The sequence below is a fragment of the Protopterus annectens genome, chromosome 5.part0 (genome assembly GCF_019279795.1).
Source record: "Protopterus annectens isolate FY-2018-M chromosome 5.part0, PAN1.0, whole genome shotgun sequence".
Classification (NCBI taxonomy): Eukaryota; Metazoa; Chordata; order Ceratodontiformes; family Protopteridae; genus Protopterus; species Protopterus annectens.
The window spans coordinates 784,584,016-784,609,284 of NC_056735.1; positions in this window are offsets into that span (position 1 = coordinate 784,584,016).

Sequence of the window (25,269 nt, forward strand, 5' to 3'; positions counted from 1 at the left end):
GTTGCTTATTTTAAAGCTGTCTCGCTATGTTAAACCCATTTAACATAGCGAGACAGTGTTTCAAATGAGTTATACTAATGGAAAAAAGTCCGGGCGACCGGACCTTTTTCCATTAGTATAACTCGATTTACAATGTGCACGCTGGCCAATCAGCGTGCACGTTTTGGGGGGGGTCATGGTATAATAAAAAATATTAATTTACCTTATTCCCTTTAATCTTTCTAGCATACAGACTAATAGTTTTGCTCATACTGTATGTGTATGTGGTATTACATTTTCAGGGGATTTATGTCCACATTTCTACAGTTTTACACTCCCTTTGTCTATCTAGACTTCTGTACATGAATTTTTTCCATATACATTATGGACACTGACACAGGATCTGAACAAATGCCTTTCTGCATTGATTTATGTGCCTCATTTTCATGAAATTTACCTGCCTATAAGGCAATTTGCATGCCGCGGAATTTTCTGTGCTTGTGCATGCTTGCGCACTGCTCAGCAGTGCTTACTGAATTTTCATATATTCGTGCCCATGTAAGCCACGTGGAAAGATGCCTACATTAAAAAAAAGTGTAGGCTTTATTAAATTCCCCCAAAGTTGAGTGTGAAATGATTGGTTGTATACATTTTTAACAATCCCCTTATATGCTTACTCTCCTTAAGCAGACAATTATCAAAGCACACATTATTGTCCCAAAGTATGCATGTATTGCATCCATTTGTAACAATATTATAATTATTATTTAATGAAGGTTGAATTTAAAGGAAGTGGAAACTTACTTCCATTTGCTACATTTTTCTGTGTGAGTACAGTTTTTGCTCCTGCCTGAAGAAACTTCATAAACTGTTCCATAAAACTGCAACTTATGATTGTAAACAAATTTGAAGTAGAGCCTAGATTGAAAGTGTATAGAAAGACTTGTGAAAGTACCCCTCTCTCAAATAGACAAGCCAGTAAGATGCAGTTCTACAATTTGTAACTTACGTTAACTATTGGTGTCTGCCCTTTTTAATTACTCCAAATCTTTTGGGTGTATAATACCATGATGGGAATGGACCCCATTCCTACGTCAAAGTATGATTAAAGTTCATGAAATTACTATTGTTTCAATCTTTGTTGTCAGCCAGAAGTGTTCTTTGCAGCACCCACAATGTGCCCAGTAATGACTCCTTCTGCAATCCGTATGGAGTTACATGTATTGGTAGCATATCTAAATATGATTGTAGACTCTGTCTTATAAGACCCGTTGCTCCTACTACTATTGGAACTATCTAGGTATCTTTCTTCCACATTGTTCTCATTTCTGCTTGCAAATCCTGATATTTTATGACTTTGTGTCTCTCTGTACACAGGACACTGTAGTCACTGGGTGTGGCTATTTCAATGATCAATACTACTTTTGTCTTCTTTTCTTGGACCACTATATATGGTTTTCTAGCATCTATCTTTTGAACTGTTGGTAATGGATGATCCGTGTGATGTAGACTTCATCATTTTCTATGATGCTTTGTGGCTCATGTTTCCAGTGTTTTTCAGCCACTTCAGTAACATAATGTTTGCGCAATCCCCAGTGCAACAGTCTCGACACATTTTTATGTCTTTCAGTATACAGTCCTTTTGCCATTAGTATGTTGCAACCAGCAACAAGGTGTGCAACTGCTTCCAATTCTGTTTTACAAAACCAACACCTGTCTGTTTCTCCCATATGTTCAATAGACTTTGTAAACCAACATGTACGTAGCCCACTATCTTGTGCCACCAATATTAACCTTTCATTTCTTGATTTGAATTCTGCTCTCCTTAACCATTCCTGCATTCGTTCCTTATCCACATGAGGTTCTTCCAGAAGTTTTCTGTACTTGCAACTATATTTATGCATTATCCACATTTCTTGCCTTCTCACCTGGTCATTTACCTTATATTCTTTCTTTTGTTTTTTGGCACATTCAGTTGCTGCCTGGTTTTTATCCACTTGTGCTTTGATTTCCATTCCTACTTGATGCCAATATGCCTTTGCTAGCCAAAACAAGGAAGTCATCTTAGATTTATTCTTCTCATGTTTCAAAACTTTCACTACATTTGGTCTTGTGAGGTCAGAAGATATGTATGGAGTCCCACAGTTGCAAACCTGTACATGTAATCAATTTCAAGAAGGCCCATCCCTCCGTCAGAATGGGGAATATATAATCTTGTTATACACTGATTTTTATAAATAATTTGGTGAGCATGAAGCATCCTTCTTGTTTTCCTGTCTAATCTATCCAACACTTGTGGGACCAGTCAATCACTCTAAAACTCTAAGGACAGGAAGAGCAAATTGGTTTATATCTTGAATTTTGATCCTAGATGTCAATGCTTTTTTTTCAGGATTAATTTAAGTCTTCTAAAGTACACCTTACTAACTTTTATTTGCATTTGTTCATGTTGTATTGTTGATCCTTCATCATTTCCCAAATATTATATACCCCCTCTTGCTCAAGTTCTTTTATATCACATTATTATCCTAAACTGATGTTTTCTTGGTGCTGCAGTTTTCCTATTTTAAAGGTTGCTTTTGCACATTTATCAAGACCAAATGACATTCTTATATCATCTGAAAAAGATTTGACAACATGCAGTTGTACTTTCAGTTCCTCATTTGATTAGGCATACAGTTTCAAATCATCAACAAAGAGAAGATGAGAAGTCTTTACACTTTGTTGCTTTCTGGAAGCCAAATTATAGCCATGACCTAATCTGCTAAGCAGACAGCTTAATGGGTTAAGGTCAAGGCAAAAGAGCAGCGGTGACAGAGAGTCACCCTGGAATACCCCCTTTGAATTTTTATCCCTGGGATAATAATCTGTCCTTTATCATGGCTTAATTGCAAAGTGGTTTGCCATTGTTTCATTGTCACTGTAATGTAAGTGATCAGTGTAGGGTGTATCTTATACATTTTTAAGCACTCTTTTATTCATGAATGTGGGATACTATCAAATGCTTTTTTGTAGTCAACCCATGCCGTACTTAAATTATTCCCCTTTTTACAGTTCTCCACTATGGCTTTATTTAACACCAAATAGTCCTTTGTTCCATATGACTTTCTGTTATTGCCCTTTTTTTCTATTGCCATAATTGAGTTTTCTTCTAAATTACTATAGACTCTGTCAGCATCAATTCCAGTGTATAGTTTATACGTTGTCAGAGGGCAAGTTATCGGTCTATAATTTTTAGGGTAGCTTTCAGGTTCACTTTTAAGTAGGACCATTGTTTTCTTGTTGTTATCCAGGTTGGTGTCTGTTTGGGGTGTACATATAAATAGTTCTTACTCATGTCTAAATCTCCATGCAAAGATGTAAATACTTTTAACCAGAAGTTAGGTACTGCATCTTGGCCTTGGGTTTTCCAGTTTGGGTCTTTTCTTAACTTTGTTTCAATCTCTCTGTCTGTTACTTCATCCCATTTCATATCCAGTACCTTTAAACTTCTTATTCTTTCTTTTACTTCTATCCATTTAGCATCTTTTTTATGTCCCACAGGATCTACATAGATAGCTTTCCAAAATGTATCTATTTCTTCTTTTTCTGGTGGTCTTTCAATTCCTTTTACCTTGCTTCCCAAGTCTCTATAAAACTTTTTCGGGTCATCAATAAATTGCTTATTTTTGTACTTTTCCTTTATATTTATCTGCGTATCTTCTCAGTTTTCCACCTGTGGTGAGATTTTTAGTTTGTTATTTGCGATAGTGCATGCTAGATCCTGATCTGTCCTAATACTGTGCATTGCTTTTATCACGTCTATCTTTCTAAGCATTTTTGTTGATCTGTTCCCTCTTCTACACTCTTCTAAAAATGACACTTCTTGTCTTAGTTGCTTTACAAGTTTTCTCTATTAAATACTTTCATAATGGTATTCGTTTTCTACCCTTTCACTCCCTTACTACCCTGTGTTCTTGTGGTACAACTTTATCAGTTGTTAACTTAGCTGCACAGTAATATAACCTGTTTCCTTCTGTTATATTGCATGGAGCACTATAAACAGTCCTAATTATTGTGTTCATCTGTTTTATCAAACTTCTGACTTTTTGGGTCCTATTGACCTTCTGCAGTCTGTTTCTTTCATTGATCTTAATATGTCTATTTATCTCTATTAAGTCAAGCAACTCTTCTCTTAGCTTGTTTTCTTCTAAACCGAGGGCACATTTTTTGTTTTCCATTTCCTGCAGGCATTCTATAGAAAGTTCTTTTGCATCTTCCTGTGGCACATTCTCTTCATTTTCCTCCCATGTCACCCATTGCTCTATCATATGAGAACTGACGGGCCTATCACTCCTCAAAATTAACTGTTTTAGAGTTTCCACAGTTTCCTGTTCCTTCCCTTGCCATCCATCTGCAAGTGAATGTTTATACTCATTTCCTGTGGAAGGCTCAAAAATATCTTCATATGGCACCTGACCAACTGCTTCCTATTTTACTGATTTCCCCTGAATTTGGAGTTCCATTGCTCTATCCTTTTGTGGTGCTTTCTAAATTAGATTTTCTACAGTGTATCCTTCACTTTGGAGGTACTCCATAACATTAGTTTCTATTTCTTTAACTCCTCCATTACTGATCTCCTTTTCTACTTTTCCTCTTTGTCTTCTATTTTTTTATTGTAAAGTTTTCCATGTCCAGATTCTTTTGCCTGTATTTCTCTTCAAATATCTTTGTTCCTGCTCACTTTGCATAGATTAGTTTTGATTTCTCCTTTGCATAGATATTACACCATATTAACTCTCTTTTTCTTTCCTATGTCCATATTTCGTCTTCAGATGTCTCCTGAGCTTCCTGTTTCTTCTTACTTTGGGTACTCATTCCATCATGCTGTGATGTAAACTGTATTATATCTTCTACATCAAATCCTTCACTTCGCAGGTACTCATAACTTCAACTTCTAGTTTTAACTTCTACTTTACTAATTTGCTTTTCTACAGTCCCTCTTTGTGATATAATATTTTTTTATTGTGAAATTTTCCATGTCTGGATGCCTTTGCCTGTATTTTTCTTCAAATATCTTTGGGGCTGCCTTTTTATGTTTATTAATTTGTCTTTTTCCTTTGCATAAATATTCCACAATATCAAATCTCTCTTTCTTTCCCATGTCCATATTTCTTTTTTATACTTTTCAAAAATATCTAGATTTTGTTGTTTATATTTTTGCACTTCCTCAGATACTTATTTTTCCAAAAAGATCAAAGTTTCTTGGTGTATATACTGATTTTCAAAAATCTGTTGTATTAATGACATTTTTATTTGACGTTTCTGACAGTTTTTCTTGTGGAAGTATTTTTTTCCTCTAATTTACCCCTTTATCCTTTTGTATATCTTTTATTTGGAAATTCTGGGCTTTTTGCATAATAGTAACACTATAATTTCTTTCTTATCCTCAGTAGTCCACACTATTGTCTTTATGGCTCTTCTTTGGCATATCAGTTTTTGTGATTTTTGTGGACTGCTACTTCTTTCTAAAATGGGGGGGGGGGGGCATCCTCTCCCTTGGCCTGGCCCCATTGTAGGAATGTTTCCATATTTTGAGGATTCTACACTGTCATTTTTCCAGTCCTGGCACCAGTGCACCTACCAGGATTGTGCACTTTTTTATCCTGGGTCTTCTGTACCCAGCTACCTTTTTTAATTTTTGACCTCCTTCTGTCCATGATATATGCTATACAGAATATATAAATACAGTCTATATATCAGTGCCACCTTGATGAGATTTTGTAGAAAACAGGGTCCACCTCATGAAGGTACTCACGAAGACTTGAGGATGAATTCAATTTCAATACTTCTACTCTCCTTTGCTTGCAAACTTTTCATCTCTCCATTCAGAACCCTACTGGCACAGAATGACAATTCAGATGTGAATAAAGAGATAAATAGATATACTAAGCAAATATGGTGGTGACTGAAATACCTTGCACAGTATCATTAGTCATATCAGAAATGTTAAGGCAAAACAAGGTGAGATACAGAGAAACAAAAATGGTCTTATGTCTTTTCTATTTAGCTGAAGAAAAGATTGATTGTTACAGCACTCAATAAAAATGCAGGGTAAAAAGTTTAGTTAAAGTCACTGGTAAGTATGAATAAAGTAATAGATGAAGTATTCTGACTTATACTGTTTTTTTGATTTTATAGGTTCATAGGTTCAGAGATAAGTAATAGGCTAGCTGCCCTTGCACACCATTTTAAGCCTAGCCATTTTTCCCTTTTGTGCTCAAAATAACCTTTCTCATTTGGTTACAGATTGTTCTTTCCCATCCCATGGTCAATAATTATATATTATCAATGAGAAAAACTGTGATCATACCATAGATAATATGAGGGGAGATGTGCATGGGTAAAATATTTAGGAGCTGCCTCTCTATCCATTAGTAGTACAGGGAGCAGTCCAGGACTAAATGTTCTATTTCCCATCCCTAGATCTAAATTGGGCTTTACTATGGATAGAGCTAAACTGTGTTTTATGTGGATGGACAGTCTGTCCCAGAGCAGAGGTATCTTCTGCTAGATATACCTGTCCCTCCAAACCATTCTGTTGATGTGGCAGAAGAGGTTTATATCTCTAGGCTAAGTATTTCTGATGCCATTTGACTTGTTCATGTACAGTAAATCCATCAGTAATAGGTCTGAGGATGACTTGTATGCCAGACACATGTCATCTTTTAACAGTCTGTAGGATACCAAGTAAAGTGACAGGGCTTTCAGTTGGTCCATTTAGTTCATGTTATTTAGGCCTTGTGTCCTTTTAGTAAGGTGTCTCTCTGGGTGTTCCAGTTGTTACATGTGTCTGGCACCAGATCTACTTTCAAATCCCGAAACCCTCAACACCAAACCACAGAATACTGAAGCAAAAATAAAGAAGACTTACAGTCCCAAATGGCCGATTTTTCTCAAGGCAAGTAAACACTTGCCCAACACATAATGTAAACACACCAGACAATGTAAAAATCACCTAGGTGGGGGGCTATGCCCCCCACACCCCTAAATGTGAGGAACTGCGCCCCCACACCCCCAACTATATATACCTATATACCAACTCTGGGATCACACTACAGTGGGGAAAAAGGGCATATATCTACATGCTAGGCAAGTATTTACTTGTCCTGAGAAAAATCGCCATTCAGGATAGGAATTCTTCGTTATTTTCGTCTCAGCATTTTGAAGTTCGGTGTTGTGGGAGTCGTGATTTGGAAGGGGATCCCTGGCACTATATTTAATGATTGGCCTAATGAGTGTTGAGTAAAGGAGAAAAATGATGCCCCTAGAGCTAGACACAGTCCCCTTGTTTATTAGCTGTGCAGTACAGAGGAACTTTCTAAATAAAGACACATGTTGGTCAAAAGTTAGGTCACTGTCCACATAACTTCTTTAATCCTGAACAATGGGTCAGCTGTTAGGGGTGTACTGTGAATATTGTATTTCCCTTGGGTAGAGGACTTTATAAAATATACAATAATGCATTTTGGCATTTAGTTTCAGTTCACAGTTTTGGCACCACTTATTTCATTGGGACAAACCTTCCTGCAGGATGACATGTGGGGATTCAATAAGTGCTCCAAGCTTACTGTTATCTGCAAACTTAGTCAGTCAGTGACCTTGGGCATTGGCTTTTACTTTGTAAATATATATATATATATATATATATATATATATATATATATATATATATATACAGAGAGAGAGAGAAATATATATATATATATATATATATATATATATATATATATATATATATATATATATATATATATATATATATGTATCTAGGATCACTACAGAATACCAAAATTCCACAATTCTGAGACTCTAAATCCCAAGGACCAGAATCTTAAGATTGCAGAATGTCAAACATTAAAAAAAAAAAAAAAAAAAAAAAGTAAAACATCCAACAAACTATTCTAACCTGTATGCATGGGGCAAGCCTCCCTGCAACCCCATACCCCTACAACTTAAATATACCAACTCCAAGATCACACTATAGTGGAGTGAATGGCAAAGTTCCCATTCTGCACTGTACTGCAATCCCCATTCACTACTTTTGACATTCCGCAATCTTGAGATTCTGGTCCTCGGGATTTAGAGTCTCAGGATTGTGGAATTTCAGTATTCTGTAGTGATCCCCATATATATATATATATATATATATATATATATATATATATATATATATATATATATAAAACTGCATGCATTTTAAAGGATGGTAAATGAAGGCTTAAAGTGCTTTCACTGCATTATTTCTACCATATCTACATGATATGTTCATGTATATATGCAGTATTCTGTCTTTAACTAATTTCAACTGATTTTATTATATATATAATAACTGCAAGTATTTATAAAGGATGGTAAATGAAGGCCTAACATGCTTTCAATACATACAGTATTGCAAGCATATCGAAAAGACATGTCAAGGTATGCAAGCAGTATCTGTCTTTATCTGACTGCATTACTATATATTGCAACATAATTTGTAATGAGTGGTAATATAATGACTTAATTGCCTTCAGTACAATATTGCAACCAAATCCATATCAGGCACAAATATAAAATGTATTCTTATTTATATTACTATCAGTAGAGTGAAAATGTAAACCACACCAACACTTGATTGCAACACAGTCATTGCTTCCATGTATGCAGAAGCATTTCTCATATCATTCTTCCCATGTTTGCATAAGCACATCCCATATCATTGTTCCCAAGTGTGCATAAGAATTTCCTGTACATCTTGTTGTAGTTTAACAAAGATTTAATAAAACAAAAATTGATTGATAATAATTAATTGAATGATGTGAAACATTATGTGCAAATTTACTGCATGTGTTTCTTTTGACTGTCCCACTTGATATTTCTCTATTTTTGTTTTTTAATTATGCATTCATTTTCCTTTTTTATTTTATCTCCTATTTCTATTAACTTTTTTCTTTACAGATTCAAGTTCTGGAGCAGTCCAACTGTTTGCCTCCCAGATTTGGGAAGGTTCACCCTTTGCCTATCCAGAAATGTCCTCTTGGGGTTGGGAAGTTGACACTGGTCCTGTAGGCACCCTGGCATGTGGTGGCCTGGCAAGCCTTACTACAAGGGGGTTTTGGGCCTTGGTTGAGGTTATAGTGGAGCAGTTTGTGGACAGACATCTTCAGGCTATCGAAGATTTCCTGCAGTAGGTGGAAGACTCATTCCTTCAGTTGGCACAGATGAACATCCCACCACAGGCTCCTGCCTACTCAGCATTGATGTTTTCCACTGCAGCACTATTTGGTAGTGTAAGCATTTGATGCTTTGTGATCTGGGAAATGTTTTAGGGCTGCATGCTTTTTCACCCCCTTGTTATCTTTATCCTCTCTCCTACATCCTCTTACCTACTGTACATCCCACCTGCACTATCCTCTTATATAAAAAATTTGAAAAAAATAAGGGAGTTTATCCCCTGATAAAAACATAGTATCCCACCTCTCCCACCTCCTCCAGCCCACCCATCTTCATGTGCTCTGTCTGTGCTTCCCTCTTTGCAGTGTCTCCCCCTTTTCAATCTTTCCTATCTTCCCCTTTCTACTTTTGTGTGAAAACAATTAAAAACCATGAGACAAAGAATATATGAGCATGTCTATCATATTAATAAAGGAAATACAACTAATGCACTGGCTAGGCACATGTTGGAATTCCCCACTTATACATTTCATTTTACTATTTTACACCAGGAGCAATATAATAAAAGAGGGGGGCCATGGGCACTTAAGTTAGAGGAAAATTAGCTTTTATGGCAGATTCAAACTTTTGCACATATTTTCCCAGGTATGAATATGCCTCTATTATGTGCACTTTGAAACTTAAGCAACTAGATAGGTAAACAGTTTTCACCTATTAAAGATTAAGAACATGAATTTGGAGGATTGTTGGTTAGTTTTTAACGTTCTTTTGGATATCTATGTTTTTTATATATATGGTTTTTAATTTATTGTAAGGTAACTAACATATTTAATGACTTTATCTTGGGTTTTTAAATACCATTCATAAATTCATAGGTTAGTAATGTGAATGCAATTTGGGATGTATACCTTTAATACTTTATTGATTGCATACTCAATGTGTTGATTGAGTCAATGATGTGTACCATTAGAATGTAGATATAAACTGCTGCAGCAAACAGAAGAATTGTCTGAAGAAGTTTGGAAATTGATTCAAATGAAAGCGCTTACATAATAACATTTTCTATGAGGAGATTACAGCCGTTTTACTCCCAGTAACTTTAACAAAATTCGGACTACTCACCTTTGTAAGCCTTTAGCTGTGAGTAATGACAATGACCTAATAATTCTAGATGGTTTTACCTTTATCCAGCAAGAACCATCAAACTCTAATAAGAGATACTTCATTACCTTATGAGACTTACAGAAAAATAAAGAACCAATAATGAAAGCTAATTCAGCCTGTGAAAAATAGAAGACTGACAAACTATTACTCAAAAACTATTAATGTTTTAAATATTTTTGTCTCTAAAAACTGTAATTTTACATGAAACGTTTCAGACAATCTGAAAACTTCTCATGTGAAATACAGGTTTTAGAGATGAGAGCACTTGCAAATATAACAGATTTTGAGTGATATTTTATCAGGATTTTATTTTCCACAGACTAAGTTGTTTTAAGTTGTTGTTTTTTTTTATTTCTACCATTCCTTGTCAGTGACATTTGGCTTGAATTTAAAGAAACAACAATACCACATTTTAAAACTGAAAATATATGATAAAAAGTCATTAGTATTCCAAAACAAGTACACTGATTGCATTGCCCAACCACCATGCCAGTTGTAAATCGAGCACATCCCAATAGAAAAAACAAGTCTAGCTGCTGAATTGATAGTAAGTGGGAAGAATTTCTAGTAATATATGCTGGGACACACCAAAAATCAAGTTCTGAAAAACTAAAGAATTAGAAACATAACATATTCTGTTTTTTTTTAAATAGTGAAAAAAAAAAAAAAAAAAACACAACTCCTTTCTCCATTGCTTTTCTTGTACTGATGTACTGTGCAAGCATGTGAATGTAAGTCTCATATGCACGTGCAGTATGTCAGGAAAGAGAAGACAACGTTGAAGGAGACTAAAGCACCACTATAAAAACACATTCCCCCGGATTCATGAAGCTCGGTGCAAGGCCGGTGTAAGGCTTGCGCTGGCCGTGCAGCGTATAAATGGCATAGCAGCGCCACATGCATAGTAATGAGTGTGCACTGCAACCACAACCACGTGCATAGGGCACGTGCGTGAGTCCAGGGAGCCTAACTAGGTTGCACTCAGAGGCGTGGCCAAGTCGGCTGTCGATGAGCAACCTAAAGTGCTGAATCTTACAGCCCGCCTGCAATAGTAACCGCACCTATCAGTGTCCGTGGATAATGAAACATATGCAAAGTATGCTACATATTACCCGTCCACACAAAATGGAGAACCAAACATAAATGCATGAAATACAAAATGTTCCCGTTCATGGAACAAATGATACTTAGAATACTGTGTCCATTACATAGTGCACTGTCAGCAGTCATACCCAGTGGAGGTGTACTGCATCATGTCAGCGCGCCGCAAATACACACGACTAGCCCCATGGGCATGGTCACCAGCAATCCCACAGTGGTAGTGATAGTACACAGCTGGGCAGTCGTGGCCATATAACAACCATAAAGAAACTAGACATCCCAAACACACACAAACATATGTATAGTAAAATGTGCTATACACAGCAACGTAACCGTCACATACACATAGGATGGCATATGCCGAATCGGAATATCCAGAAGCAGAACCCATGCATGCAAATGTAATACACAACAACCCCTTTATAGCACGTAACCTGCACCCATGTCCGAATGTCCACCTAATCCAGCTAGCAGCCTTGCGCAGCTGTACACCTACATAGAGCGGGTATACCCCATATGTAGTAGGAAGTATTGTCCTAGGCAGTGACAGGCTTGCAAATATGTACCCCACATATGTCAACATCCCATCCCAGGTACTGAAATCCAAATGACTGCATGTGAATGTGTCAGCAGAATGTGTACATCCCGCGTGTGGTTACTGACCTGTCGAAACCCCATAGGTGTTCACACGCCACGGTGTCCATAACTGTACACATCTGGACAAAGCAGTATGTGTAGCCACGGTACTGATGAGTAGCTATGCAGACATGCAAAACATAATACACAGGGTGGAACAGCTGTCCACCATGCAGGTCACCCCAGCAGGGTTGCCACATGTACAGATTGTCAAGGTGGGACATCACTTGTAGATATGTGTGGATTTGCATGGTAAAACACCCATGGCCAATGCAAAGGATAGAATAACATGTATATGCCAGAATGAAAGGTTATTGCATAGCATGTGAATAGTTTAAGCTATCCAATATAATAGTCATGTGTACCAGATACAAAATGCCTGTAACATGCAAGTAGTAACGAAGGTAAGAAATATACTACTGTGTTAATATCACAGGACATATGGCACGTGTCAAGTGTTGACGCAGGACACAAATGGGGCCTCCCCTGCAAAGAGGAACAAGTGCTAACCCTACCCCCCACTGAAGTATCATCAGTATAAATACAACCCAATCACACACCAACACCACCGTCCAACCTATGACAGCAACAAAAGCTGGACAGAGACTAACATGATGTGTGCACAAATAGGGACACATGTAATCAGTGCTCTCACAACCTTCTACAGGTCACTGAATAATAGTATGTACATACGCATGAAATGCTGTGAAGGATGTGTGGTAGTCCCCAGTATTACAGAGGTACGTACACATATATACTGTAACCAACCGTCACATATGTTCACTGTAACACAGCATACCTGCAGGTAATACATAGTTCAGTCATGTGCTACATAAATATCCACGTATGAATGACTACAGGGAATAGTCAAATGTGAATGGGAACAACGCACAACATGGAATATGTATGATAACCAGCACCACCCACATCATTGTATGCCAACAGCATAAGCTATTGTCAGTTGTCCAAACACCCGTGTCTGTAAACACAGATTGAATATTATAGCAATAACCCACGCCTGGGTGTGGGTAATGCTGGACTTACCCACGGTTGGCGTGGTTTGGTCCCGAGGGTGAAGCCCAAGGGACCAAACAAAGCCAAACGTGGGTAAATACAGCATTACCCACACCCAGAAGTGGGTTATTGCTATTATACCATGACATTATTTAAGAAAAGAAACTATCAATTCTCTTAAATAATGGCATAGTATAATGCCTGTTTGCTGCCCTTCCGCAGATGTCTGGCATCCGCGGCAGTGCTGATGTACTGCGCACCTGCGCAGTACATCAGAGCTGTGGGCAAAAGCAACGGAGAAAGCAAGATCTCCGTTGCTTTTTTTTTGTGTTTTGCTATGTTAAATGGGTTTAACATAGCGAGACAGCTTTAAAATAAGCAACGGAGATGTCCATTGCTTATTTTAAAACTGTCTCGCTATGTTAAACCCATTTAACATAGCGAAACATAAAAAAAAGCAACGGAGATCTTGCTTTCTCCGTTGCTTTCTTTTAAAACCTGTCTCGCTATGTTAAATGTGTTTAGCATAGTGAGACAACTTTAAAATAAGCAACGGAGATCTCCATTGCTTATTTTAAAGCTGTCTCGCTATGTTAAACCCATCTAACATAGCGAGACAGGTTTTAAAAACCGAGTTATACTAATGGGAAAAAGTCCGGGCGACCGGACCATTTTCCATTAGTATAACTCGATTTACAACGGGTACGCTGGCCAATCAGCATGCATGGTTTGGAATAATAATGGGGGATCATGGTATAATAAACATGGACAAACTGTGCCCATGTGCCTCGTCTGACATTCGTACATGGTCAGGGCAGTTCTGTACACTAGGCGGACAAGACCAAACCCAGAGCACCACAGGAACACCCTGACAATTAAAGACCTGTATGTGTCAGGACTATAAGCCTTTGTGTTCTGAATATCCCTGCGGTTACGTCATATGCAGCCTGGGTCCAGAGCATTAGGGAACAGGGAATGTGTAACATGTAGTACCACACTTTTCCCAACAGGAGAATGGATGCCTGTGACGTGAGTGCGGGGGGTGGGAATATGTTAATGTAGCTATGTATCATGGGTATGCATATAAATGAGACAGAACACCAAACGTGTAGTGGTCACAGCAACCGGCTAACATGAATGCAGTCCCGTTTGAATTACGAGTATAGAACATATAAATGTGAATGTGTAATTAATGCGTCTGTGCCGTAAAGACAGTTAGATATGTAAAGGTGAAAGTGTGTTTCGCATACGTCCGTTAACCAGATCAGAGATATGTTACTGGTACTGTCACAACTAATACAGGCCACGTAAGCACAAAGACTCAGTAAACTTATGTAACCCAGAATACGAATATGCATGTGCGCCTGCGCGTAACTCACAATAAGGAAATGCAAGTGCACCTGTGTGTGTGTGATCCGCTCACAGCAGAGTAAATTAATGCTGTTCCCCCCACGATAGTTATACATGTAAACTGTCAGCCTCTGAAAGTATGGAACCAGACAATGCCATGCAAAGTACTGGTACAAATAGTGAGAAACACAAGATATGTGCTAAAACAAACATAGAAAGTGGATAGAATAACGGGTGTGTTAGTAGCAGGGATTGACGAAGGGTATGCATTCGTAACCTGAACTACTTGTCAGAAGGTGCCACCGTAAGTCTCAAATGAAATGCCAGCAAATTGCCAGATAGACACAGGTTAATGTAAAACACACCTAAGATAAAGGGTCAACCATCCGTACACTCTGCCAGTATCTGTACAGTGGAAAGATATGGTATGGTTATAGATGTGTGTTCACAGGTAATCCACAGACATTAACAAAGCAAGGTATGAACCGAGGAGTTTACATGTATATATGTACACACAACAGACCTATGTCCCGTATATATGACACATGGATATAAATATGCCAAGTAATAGCTAATATGGGTAGACAAACAGACATCCACGAATGGGGAATATACAGCAGCAGTCAAAATCATTGGCCAGAAAGTGACAGTCCAGCAAGTTCTACACTTTAAACATGCATATTGGTGTCCATTGTAGGACTCCAAAAATGTATCCATTCGCAGTACCTGCTGTGATTGATGCAAATGATGTGACAGCTGCAAATACGACTCAGCAGTATATGCACTAGAATCAGGTGCAAGGGTGATGACACGTGTCCATGAAATGCATGACGTATGAACTGATATCCATAGAGTGGGGAGTGCATATAAGTGCGTCCACATCTCAGTACCGCACACATTAACCATGTGTAATGTGTACCGTAGAGGGTTGTCAGGCATGGGAACCTGGGTATGCAGAAATGGGCCTAGGTGTTGTTTGGCAGAGAATTCATAGGCCCGCCCCGTGGGAGGGATGTGGGTATAGCACATGCCTTTATTCTCAATAATGGTGCAAAGTATCCACTGGATAATGCGGAAAGCAATTTGGAAATATGTACAGCCCTATATCAGTGTCCTGTAGGCGATTCCCATGGATGGACATGCGTACGACCAAGATGGTACCCATAACTGGAAAACTGTCAGAATAACACAGCTGCAGTAAGGCATAGTACAGGAAATACAGATAGGGACTGTATTATAAATACCCCATACAAAGTAAGACTGTTGTGCGAATACTGGCGTAGCCATGAATACGGATGTTATGAGTGTTACTAATCATGCAATGGAAATATCAGTCACTATCACCTACCGCACAGTCCGTAATGCCTAGACAGCAATCAGCTAGAAAGGCACATCACTATGTGAAATGTAACAAGGGCAAAGGCCAAACGTCAGGGCATGTACCCATAATGACAACAGGTCAAGGGTATGAAGGAGCTAACCTGTCCAAAATATATGTACTGAACTGGTGATACTAGGTGGACAGGTGAGAAGAAAGACAGCAGGACAAATGGGCAAACATGTATAAGTCATACCCCGGAAAATGTGAATGACAACGTATGCCCTGCGAAGGTCAATGTGGAAGGTAATTAGACACAAAGGTAAAGTGTCCCCCAGGGTGTCATGAAGTGTCAACATAACAATTTCCAGACCCCCATAGTCGTACGTGAGCCCTGCCACTGACGGAAAGCGCAAATACGATGCACACATATGGTACATGAAAGAACAATTAGTGTGGATAAGCAGATGTAGGCCTGTGTGAGGAATACAACTGTCTGTGTGGGTGTGTCCTGCAAATACAATGTAATGGCATGTGGGCTGTCATGCCGCCATACACTGAGTGTATTGTAGTCAGAAAGTTGGTATGTTGTATCAGACACATACTCTGCAACTGTACAGATGTACGCAGACTGTGTAGAGTTATGCCTCATATGTTTGCTGTGTTCCACGTAACAGTAACAGTCCGGCACTCTCATGATAACTGACAACAGGAAACAATGACAAACATGTGATGAAGACACCAAATCAGACAGAAATGCCATACTCATGCATAACATATCATTGTGCTCACTATCAATGTTTGTAAGAGCAACATGTCATTGCTGGCCCTGAGTGTCCCACTATCACATAAGGCCTTGTCCAGATATATGCTCCGTGAGGTGGAGTGTTATGAACAGAAACAGATACATGTGTGTGGAAACATTATTATCCACTGCAAGATGATGAAATGTGCTGCAGTAGGAAGTGCAGTACTGTCCACAGGTATGTGCTGATATGTCAAATTAAACAGCAGTCTACATGAATTACCTATATTGGCGACACCTGTACTGATGATTATAGTGGGACATACAAACGACCATGCACACAGCTCAGATAGACATACACACATCATAAACAGGCAATGATACACAAAGTCTATGGCGTGTACGAGTACAGTGACAGTACAGCAAGGATAGCTGTCTGTCAGGATATACAGCAGATGTCTGTAAGGGCGTGTAACACCTCCCGGAACACGGACGTTGCATGGTCAATGTTTGGATTGGCATCATACCACATTGCTATGTGTAAGCTGTGCAAATATGTGATACATGGGACAGACAGCTGTCCATGCAAGAGCAGCGCTATGGGCATAAAATAAATATGTATATATAAATACATCGAGAGAGATACAGACAGGCACATGTGGCAAGGCCGGTAGTGGAACCTACACATCACTACCCTATCACACCACAGCATGACGCACGTAGAAAACACGCTACGGAGGTCGCTAACCACAGCAGACACACAGGCATTCCACTAGGGGCGTCCCAACATCCGCAAATACAGAGAGGTCAGCAGGATATATGTGTGTTGCGAAGCTTCTAAAACCATGACCTACAAACCCATGCAGCTGGGAGCATAGACACACACACACATCTGGCAGGCATGGGAATTGACCTTACACCTCCCTACCCTATCGCACTACAGTATGACACAATTACAGAATGCGCTACTCAGATTACTGAACACAGCACTGTCAGAGGCATACTTCTAGGTGGGTGACATCATCCCTTAAGGAATAGACGCTGATAGCAAATGTATGTGTTGTGAGGCGCCTAAAAGCATTACTGTCTCCAGAAGCAGCTGGAAACACACACACACACACTTGGAAGGGCCGGGAGTTGAACCTACACCTACCTACATGAACACACTACAGCATGATGCATTTACAGAACACGCTACTGAGATTACTGAGCACAGCACTGTCAGAGGCATACTTCTAGGTGGGTGACATCATCCGCAAAGGAATAGATGCTGATAGCAAATGTATGTGTTGTGAGGTGTCTAAAAGCATTACTGTCGCCAGAGGCAGCTGGAAACACACACACACACACACACTTGGAAGGGCCGGGAGTTGAACCTACACGAGCACACTACAGCATGATGCATTTACAGAACACGCTACCGAGATTACTGAGCACAGCACTGTCAGAGGCATACTTCTAGGTGGGTGACATCATCCGCAAAGGAATAGACACTGATAGCAAATGTATGTGTTGTGAGGCATCTAAAAGCATTACTGTCTCCAGAGGCAGCTGGAAACACACACACACACACTTGGAAAGGCCAGGAGTTGAACCTACACCTACCTACATGAACACACTACAGCATGATGCATTTACAGAACGCGCTACCGAGATTACTGAGCACAGCACTGTCAGAGGCATATTTCTAGGTGGGTGACATCATCCGCAAAGGAATAGACGCTGATAGCAAATGTATGTGTTGTGAGGTGTCTAAAAGCATTACTGTCACCCAAGGCAGCTGGAAACACACACACACACACACACACATGGAAGGGTCAGGAATTGAACCTACACCTACCTACATGAACACACTATAGCATGATGCATTTACAAAACGTGCTACCGAGATTACTGAGCATAGCACTGTCAGAGGCATACTTCTGGGGGGTGACATCATCCGCAAAGGAATAGATGCTGATAGCAAATGTATGTGTTGTGAGGCATCTAAAAGGATTACTGTCACCCAAGGCAGCTGGAAACACACACACACACACACACACTTGGAAGGGTCGGGAGTTGAACCTACACCTACCTACATGAACACACTACAGCATGATGCATTTACAGAACGCGCTACCGAGATTACTGAGCACAGCACTGTCAGAGGCATACGTCTAGGTGGGTGACATCATCCACAAAAAAATAGACGCTGATAGCAAATGTATGTGTTGTGAGGCATCTAAAAGCATTACAGTCTCCAGAGGCAGCTGGAAACACACACAGACACACATACACACTTGAAAGGGCTGGGAGTTGAACCTACACCTACCTACATGAACACACTACAGCATGATGCATTTACAGAACGCGCTACTGAGATTACTGAGTGCAGCACTGTCAGAGGCATACTTCTAGGTGGGTGACATCATCCGCAAAGGAATAGACGCTGATAGCAAATATATGTGTTGTGAGGCATCTAAAAGCATTACTGTCACCCAAGGCAGCTGGAAACACACACACACACACACACACACACACTTGGAAGAGCCGGGAGTTGAACCTACACCTACCTACATGAACACACTACAGCATGATGCATTTACAGAATGCGCTACCGAGATTACTGAGCACAGCACTGTCAGAGGCATACTTCTAGGTGGGTGATATCATCCGCAAAGGCAAGGATGCCGATAGGGAATGATTACAGAGTGAGCAGTCACACAGCATGTTACTATCCCAAGGTGGACATACAGTAACACGGCAGTGCTGCACTCGGGAATACTAACTATCTACGGAGCACTACATCACAAAATGGATACGGGCTGCACCACAGACAGTACACCCTGTGAGAGAGCAACCAGTGTGTTTGATGTAGGCATCCATTGTGGCATAGCAACTTTATATAATTCACCTGGATGGCCACCATGGCTATACAGGATGTCAATGGCGATGGCTACATGCCTAGTATCAGACATCGGTGTCGAATGTACAGTGTGTCCATGAATGGCGTACTGGGCATGCTCACACACTTAGCATTTGCAAAGTGCAAACATGCATACACATGGAGTGTAATCATGAAAGGGCAGAGTGTGGAATGTACTGTGTGTCCACTTACACAACAGCAAACTGGGCATGCTCACACACTTAGCAGTTGCAAAGGGAAACATGCATGCACACGGGTATAATCACAGAAGGCGCAGTGTGCAATGTACTGTGTCCATCTACACAACTGCTTACTGGGCATGCTCACACACTTAGCATTTGCTAAGTGCCATCCAGCATGCAGATGGAGTGTACACACAGAAGGCATACACATGGAGTGTAATCATGAAAGGGCAGAGTGTGGAATGTACTGTGTGTCCACTTACACAACAGCAAACTGGGCATGCTCACACACTTAGCAGTTGCAAAAGGGAAACATGCATGCACACGGGGTATAATCACAGAAGGGCGCAGTGTGCAATGTACTGTGTGTCCATCTACACAACTGCTTACTGGGCATGCTCACACACTTAGCATTTGCTAAGTGCCGTCCAGCATGCAGATGGAGTGTACACACAGAAGGCATACACATGGAGTGTAATCATGAAAGGGCAGAGTGTGGAATGTACTGTGTGTCCACTTACACAACAGCAAACTGGGCATGCTCACACACTTAGCAATTGCAAAAGGAAAACATGCATGCACACGGGGTATAATCACAGAAGGGCGCAGTGTGCAATGTACTGTGTGTCCATCTACACAACTGCTTACTGGGCATGCTCACACACTTAGCATTTGCTAAGTGCCGTCCAGCATGCAGATGGACTGTACACACAGAAGGCATACACATGGAGTGTAATCATGAAAGGGCAGAGTGTGGAATGTACTGTGTGTCCACTTACACAACAGCAAACTGGGCATGCTCACACACTTAGCAGTTGCAAAAGGGAAACATGCATGCACATGGGGTATAATCACAGAAGGGCGCAGTGTGCAATGTACTGTGTGTCCATCTACACAACTGCTTACTGGGCATGCTCACACACTTAGCATTTGCTAAGTGCCGTCCAGCATGCAGATGGAGTGTACACACAGAAGGCATACACATGGAGTGTAATCATGAAAGGGCAGAGTGTGGAATGTACTGTGTGTCCACTTACACAACAGCAAACTGGGCATGCTCACACACTTAGCAGTTGCAAAGGGAAACATGCATGCACACGGGGTATAATCACAGAAGGGCGCAGTGTGCAATGTACTGTGTGTCCATCTACACAACTGCTTACTGGGCATGCTCACACACTTAGCATTTGCTAAGTGCCGTCCAGCATGCAGATGGAGTGTACACACAGAAGGTCACAGTAAGGTAAAACTGTGCACACGCACAGGGTGGTCACACATGCAATTACCTGTACACACACAGATGACATCACAGGTGTCACGGGTGCAGGTCACACATGTACACACTGCAGTGAACACTGTAGCTGTCATGCCAGCACCATGTCATCAGTGCAGCAGTAAGCCTCACGGACCAACAACAGCATGTGACATATGTCCACAGGTCTGTATAGCAGTGTACACCAGTTGTGCAGAGTACACATGTACTAACAATGATCCAACATGTGTGATGTAGTCCACTTATATCAGTATACATGGACAGGTCGGCTCCACATACCACGGCCCTGACACAGCTGTGACACATGACTGCTGCCGTACCACAATGAACAAATGTCTGGTTATGTCATACATGTGATTGTCTGGATGTGTGCATGGACTGCACACATGACACATACAAAGCCTGTGATGTACCACATGCATAACACTGGCGTACTCAGTGCTACACACACGAATGGAAGGTGGACCCATGTCTGTGGAATGCTCCCACTACAGGGTGTAGCAGTGTTGACTGGGACACATTCCCTTGTATTGTTTGCCTGTGACAGCTGTGATATCATACCACAGTCCATGTTTTATGTATGTCAACACACATGTCAAAAAGTAGCAATGCATTCAAACATGGCAACAGGAGACACATGTGACATGTGTACTGTGCATGGAGCAGCCATGCATGAGCAGTGGCTGATGTCCATAACATAGTTGCAACAACCTACCACATGCATACCCAGCATAGGGGCCGTTATACGGTGGCATACAAACAGCACGTATGGAGGTATGTGTGTACATAATGTGTTTAAACACCTGTCTACATGCATGTGTGCAGGTGGTGGCTCACAGTTGTGTCACACACCATCCTACCCTGCCATGTGCATACAGTATGCTATGTTGCAGTTACATGACAGTGCTGACATAATGCATACCCAGCGGTCAGGTGTTATCAACTGTATGTCACATGGCAACTGTAACACCTACCACCTCCCATGTGCATATATCAGCACATCTGCCAGATACAGTGTTGGTGCACATAATGCACTACATACTGCTGCATGCCTGCACACGTATCATATGGCAGGTGTAGTATTCCCAGCACTGACATGTGTGTATGAATGTGTGCCCATGTATGCCACATATCGGGGGAATATGTCCCACTTGCTACACATCCCTGTACACCATAGTAGAGATCTGTACATACCTCAGGGTGGGGAGCATGAATTTGGATGGTGCAGTACATGCAACACGTTGTCTCTCTGTGTACACATGTGTGGTCACCACAATGTGTGTGTGTCTACATGTTTGTATGTCTGCTGCTTGGTGTGAGGTTGTATGCTAATATACTGTTGTGAAAGAACACTAACCACACATGGTGACTATCCCGTACTGGTGCTGCATTGCACAACCCTGTTGATGCCATAGGTGTGAGCAATACTGGCTACCTGTGCATGTCTGCTCCCTGTGACATGGCGTGTGGGTGCATAGTATTATGAGGGTGCTGACCACACAGGCAGGTGTCCCCATCTGCACACTATGGGGTGTGCGTCATAGTGGTGTACACCCCGTGATTGCGACCATGTTCCTGTACTGTTACAGGGTCCTACTGCTGTACAGCATGCCCCACAGCTGACAAGTGACACCTCAAGTCAGTGGCCATCACGCTGTGTATAACACCTGCACCATGTCACCATACCTGTAGTGTGTCCTGCTATGTATGTGACGTCTCTGTCCACTGTAGCCTGTGGCACCGGCCACATGCATCACGTGCAGTATATGTGCGGACATGTGTGTCATGTAGGTGTCCAGTCAGGTTGAGGGTACATGTAGTATGCTGATATTGCCAGATGTGCCTGTGAGTAATCCACAGCTACACGTGGGGGACCGATAACAGTGCTCCCTGTAGGCACATGCGAGTACACCATAGGAGGGACTCAGGGTATCAGAACCAACATGGTGCTACACATGTAACCGTCACACATACCGTGAACACATCACAATGCATGCTGCACCTGCACTACATGGTATGACTGCTGCATGTTGACAGTACACAACCCATGTCACATACACATCTGTCAGTATTCATACACAACCACTGCAACATACACATCCCACGCTATGCATACACAGGTATCACATACACCTCTCACTATGCTGTCCACCCTGTGCATCAGAATATATTTGCATAACCCTGCACCGATGGTGTGGATGACAGGGATGCGGCAGAGGCTTCATCATATGCACAGGGTGGTATGTTTGCCATTGGCATAGGCTGCACCAATGGATAACATCATGTGTGTGTGTAAGGGCCGGTGAGTTTACTGGACATGTCTGTGCAGAATGCATGTGGATGTGGTGGAGCCCTACAGTTGTGTCTGCTGTGTGTGGGTATGTGTGTACACAGTTCAGCCATATGTGATGCCTACACGGGATATAATTGACAGACCCAGACTGAACAGTGCAGGTTGTACAGCTCACTGTGTCCGTCCAAGGCCACGTGACCTGTGCCTGCCTGGGTTTGCTCGGGCACTACCAGATGGAGGTACAGAGTGGCTACTGTCCGATGACACATGTCTGCTGGAACCGTGTCCATGATGGGACCGGCCAGGGCCACGTCAACGTGGCCTGCTGTGTCCTGGTGTGGACAGTGCAGCACCAGCTGCACTGCTACTGCTACCGGCACTATGTGAGTGGGCATAAGAGGTGGCACGCACACGTCGACCTACGCTAGGTGGTGTTGCTGGCCTATGCCCACATGTCCTACACCTCACCCCTACCAGGTGTTCCAGCACAGACAGCTCATGCTCGTGGATTGCCATGCCTCGGTCGAGGATTCCAACCATTTCACCTAATTGCCTGTCCAGTTCATTAGCAATCTGCTGTTGAGCATTTGCCATTGACTGGATGTTGTCATTTAGGGTATGGATTGCAGCCCTCTGCAGCCTCTGCCCTTCTTGGTTCTGCCATTCTGCACGTGCTTGTGCCGCCATTACAGTCTGGAACATGCGTCTAGTGATACCAGCTGCTGCGCCCTGTACTGCAGGTGCATGTCTGCCAGAGGTCCTCCTACGAGTAGCACCAGCCACTTGCCTGTGTGGCACATCACCAGTCATTACACTGGCAACATGGTGTGTAGTCACACCTTCTGTAGCCACCACACATTCCTGTTCAATGCCAACAGACGCTGACTGTCCTTCCTCTATGGGCAACGGTGATGTGGTATGTGTTGGCATCAGAACTGTGTGCGGGGAAGAGGGGGACATAGGTGGGATGGTAACCAATGGCACAAATTCAGCCCCTGATAACCCTGCCTGTACCTCATGCATATGGTCATCACCGCTAGTATCTATGGGGACACTAACATCAGATGGACCACAGGAGGGTAATGCACCTACACCACCTGTGAATGCAAAGAAATACTGTAAGGTACATTACACACAGACACACACAGACACACACACACACACACACACACACACACACAGATACACACACACACAGACACACACACACAGACACACACACACAGACACACAGACACACACACACACACACACACACACACACACACACACACACACACACACACACACACCATGCATGTGATATTTCAGATGGCATGCAGCATTCCTGCACTACAGCACAGGGAATGCAGCTCAGACATTAATAGTGTTAGTAAGCATACCACCCTGGTGTGCACACTACATCAAGCAGGTGTCATATAAGTAGTCAGGCAGTACACACAATCATGGTAGTTTGCATGCATCACCGTGATACACCATGTGGCCATGAACAGGTTAACAGTACACATGGCTGACGTTACCTTGACATGTAATCCGCTGACATGTGCAGTAACATGTATACATGTTTGACACAATGGTGTCCTGACACATGCACAGCATCATAATGGGCTTCACAGTGCAGTGTTGTGTGTGCAGCCTACAGATAGAATGCATGTTTAGCAAATGTGCATGTGCAGGTGAGGTTAGTGTGAGCCATGTACATGGCTATACAGTGTGGAGTACAGGCACTGTGCCATTGCATGGCAACATGATGCATGTATGTTGCTGTGCAATGCATAACATGGACGCATTGCATTGCCATGACTGCAACACAGTCATGCTGTTCCACAGATCGTATATGGTAGACATCGGTGACACCTCCGGTAGCTGCAGACAGGCATTCCGGTTGTCCGGTGTAACACATCAAATGTACAGGTGGTCCACTACGGCTATGATTGCACTATGTGTAGACAATGTGCAATGGAGTCTATCCACATCAGAAGTACTGTGTGGCAACATGCCTGTGGCTATCACCCATGGCCATGTGTGAATGGGTCTTGGACGATTGTGTGTGATGGGCATCTTGTACACATGTCTGTGGTGTCCCATGTGACATACACCCATACATGTCAGAG